Below are 3,961 nucleotides of genomic sequence, written 5' to 3' on the forward strand. Positions count from 1 at the left end.
GAGAGGGGCTGAGGGAGCTGCGAGGGGAGAGGGGCTGAGGGAGCTGCAAGGGGAGAGGGGCTGAGGGAGCTCCGAGGGGAGGGGGGCTGAGGGAGCTGCGAGGGGAGAGGGGCTGAGGGAGCTGTGAGGGGAGAGGGACTGAGGGAGCTCCGAGGGGAGAGGATAACTACTGAGTTAAGTTTCTTTCTATTGCCCCTCTCTCGCTCGAACACATTGTCACTGCATAGATGTTCCATCTGAGCTGCTCACCAGTAGAATTTAGGATATCTACATTGTGATAGCGTCTTCTAAACCCATGACCACCACCATCTAGAAGGGCAGGTGCAGCAGATACATGGGAGCATCACACACACTGTGAGTTCCCCTCCGAGCCACTCACCATCCTGACTTGGAACAATATCACTGTCGCTAGGTCAAAATCCTGGAATTCCCTCCCTATGGGCATTGTGGGTCACCCCACACAGGACTGAGTAAAACAGCTCACCACCACCTTCTCAATTAGTGACAGGCAATAAATTGTAGCCTGGAACAACTCCTAGCCCATGGAAGGCTGGAACAAAATAGCCCCTTAATGGGCTTGGTGTGTAAATTAGTCAATTGGAGAAGATGGGTGATTCACTGGGGGGTGGTTAATAGACCAAAAAACAAAACCATGGGTGATTTGGTGATGGAAAATAGAAGGTTTGGTTGTGCACTGTGGGGTATGAAGAGAAAATTAAAAGAACAGAACAGACTCCCGTTGGCTCCTCAAGCCTGTTTCCTTTCCCAACTCAATGGGAATCCATTGCCAAGGTTCTAGGCAGCCATTTTTCTGCCCAGTCCCACACCACACATCAGTGATGGGCTTTATACCCCCCAACCATTACCCCAAAGTCTCCTGGGATTGAAGCTTTTCTTTCTATTGACAAAATTGTTCATGAGATGTGAGCGCCTCTGTATGTTTACTGTCCATCCCTAATGCCCCAGGAGCTGAGTGTCTCACTTGGCCATTTTGGAGAGGCGGGCAGTTAAGTATCAACCACATCCCTATGGGGTCTGGAGTCACGTGTAGGCCAGTTGCCCCTTACTCCTCTCTCCTTGTCTCTGGCTGCTCTGATTCAGCTCTTCCCTGTGGTCCCCACCCCACCCAAAGACGAGGGGGAGAAAAACATCTCACAGCCTGTGTGCCCCTAAGGATGTGGACCTCATCCGAGGGACTTGAGGACCCAGAAGTGGCTTTCCTCTGATTCCACCGTAACGAGGGGTAGGATTCGGCCATCTGAACCTGCCGTGCCATTTATTGGAATCAATCAACCCCAGCTCCCTCTGTCTCCCCTCGATACCCAGTCACAGGGACACCCGGTGTCAGGCTGCAAAAGGATGGGGTACCCACGCTCTCTCTGCCTGCAAGCTCTGAGTGAGCGAATTGGTGGGGAGTTACCTCATTGGGTGTACACATGTAAGCATGGCTGACCTCCGCCTCCCCCCCAACCCACACCCACCCCGTCATTCCCGCACACATCCCCCACCTCCCCCTCACCCCTTCATTCCCACTCACATTCCCCACCCCATCATTCCCACACACATCCCCCGCTCCCCCCACGTCGTTCCCACACACATCCCCTACCAGCCCCACGTCATTCCCACACACATCCCCCACCCCCCTACCCCGTCATTCCCACCCAGCTCCCCACACCCAAAACCCCCGACAACTGGGAAAATTCTGCCCATGAAACGGTTACAGCGCAGTGAAGGCTGTTCAGGCCTTCCTCATCTCATACAGTCGTCAAAGTTTACAGCATGGGAGCAGGCCATTCGGCCCAACATGTCTATGCTGCCCAGTTTTCACAATTAATCTAGCCCCATTTGCCTGCATTTGGTCCATATGCTTCCATGCCTATCCCATCCATGTACCTGTCCAAATGTGTCTTAAATTGTACTCACCTCCACCACTATCTCTGGCAGCTCGTGCCAGATACTCACCACCCTCTGTGTGAAATAATTGCCCCTCTGGACCCTTTTGTATCCCTCCCCTCTCACCTTGAACCTATGGCCTCTAGTTTTAGATTCTCCTACCACAGGGAAAAGCTGTTGGCTATCTATCTTATCTGTGCCTCTCATGATATTATAGACCTCTATAAGGTCACCCCCTCAGTCGCCTACACTCCAGAGAAGACATCCCGACCTATCCAGCCTCTGTGCTAGCTTCTGCGTAAATAACTCCATCAACCCCCTGCCCAACTGTGCTGTTTTACCATAGGCCCATGGATTCGTCTATCCACTGGTTGCTATGGTGTCCCCTTCTGACCTCCCCAACAAATACGTTCCCCAGTGCTTGCAATGCCCCTCGTTTTCAACTCCTCCATCATGTGGAAACGTTTCTCCCCATCAACTCTCTCCCCATCAACTCTCTCCCCATCAACTCCTGCTCTAACAGCATAAGATAAAGGAGCAGAAGTAGGCCATTCAGCCCATTGAATCCAGACCACCAACTGATAAGATCGTGATAACTCCACTTTCCTGCCTTTTCCCCGTAACCCTTGATTTCTTTGTAGGTTAAAAATTTATTTCAGCCTTGAATACAGCCAACCCTGAGAGCCCTCTGCAGTAAAGAATTGCACAGATTCACTCCCCTCAGAGAAGAAATTCTTTCTCATCTCTGTTTTAAATGGGTGACCCCTTATTCTGAGATGATGCCCCTTCTGGTCCCAGACTCTCCCATAAGAGACACATCTCCACATCTCCTCTATCAAGTCCCCCTAAGAATCTTGTTTGTTTCAATAAGGTCGCCTCTCATTCGTCTAAACTCCAATGAGTTCAGGCCCCAACCTACTCAACCTCTCCTCATAAGAGAGACCTGCTATACCCAGGATCAACAGAGTGAACCCTTTCTGGACTTCCACCAATGTTCTGTAGAAGGGTCACTGGACCTGAAACGCAAACTTCTGATTTCTCTCCATAGGACCTGCTGAGATTTTCCAGCAATTTCTGTTTTTGCCTCCAGTGCTGGTCTATCTTTCCTTTAACGCAGGGCCCAGAGTTGTTCGGAGCTGTGGTCTAAACAGGGCCTTGTACAGTTTTAGCAAGGCCTGACAGAACTATTCTCCTGACTTCCAGCCGCTCAGTCAAACGTTCTCTCCGAAAAGAAACAAGGGGTGGGGGTGAGAAACTGCTGTGATTCAAGACAGGAGACAAACGGGAGACGTCCCATAAACATTCACCGCACACACGCACAGCAACAGGGCTGGCTAGCGTGCCTGAGCTAATTGATTGTAGGCCATTTAAATACGCAGTCAATGGGACTGTGTCCAATTGAATTGACTGGGCAAGTATGCAAATATGCTCATTAACATCTCCGATCCGATACGGGTCACCATGACTGAACCCAAGTACTGTGTTCTACTCCAGTGTGAGACAGCAACAATCCAATTGGACAAGCTAACCCACTTGAAATCGGATCAAAGGAACTCTGGGAAGCCTGGAGGTAATTTGACACTCAGAGAAGCTAGTAAACGGTGCTCACACTGTAATTACCAGGATAACCTCCCCCTGGCATTACATTACCTCAAACCAACTGCCCTGGCCCTCGGTGAACCTGAAGGGCCTAGCGTAATCGGTATCCACTGGAATAGAGGGGTCGTTGGAATGTACCGTATTGACCCTGACAAGGAAACCCATCTAATAGCAAAGGAGTGGCCAGCTGATGCTCGGCGTTGCGCAGAACGCCAGGGTGAAACCGATTCCTTCCAGAAGGTTCCGCCAGCACATTTTCACCCATCACACCAACTGCCAGTATTCAGGCTGAGGACACTGTGCACACAGGGGATTTGACGTTGCTCAGAGAGGCCAGGGTGATTACTTACACCCAGGGACCAATGCAATTTTTAAAAAAAATCATCGATTTCAAATATGCAGTAAAGAACAAGATGAGGAGCGGGGCAGTGGGATTGGTTTGGGCATTGATACAAGGCTATGGGGGAGA

The 3,961-nt window shown here is 50.7% G+C and overlaps 1 protein-coding gene across 1 annotated transcript in view; it reads left to right on the top strand.

The window, feature by feature from the left end:
* Positions 1-3,961, top strand: part of LOC109922212 (homeobox protein Meis2-like) — an 84,757-nt gene that overhangs the window by 78,361 nt on the left and 2,435 nt on the right. The gene's annotated exons all lie outside the window — the stretch shown is intronic.

The sequence above is a fragment of the Rhincodon typus genome, chromosome 39, assembly GCF_021869965.1.
Source record: "Rhincodon typus isolate 14 chromosome 39, sRhiTyp1.1, whole genome shotgun sequence".
NCBI classification, from domain to species: Eukaryota; Metazoa; Chordata; class Chondrichthyes; order Orectolobiformes; family Rhincodontidae; genus Rhincodon; species Rhincodon typus.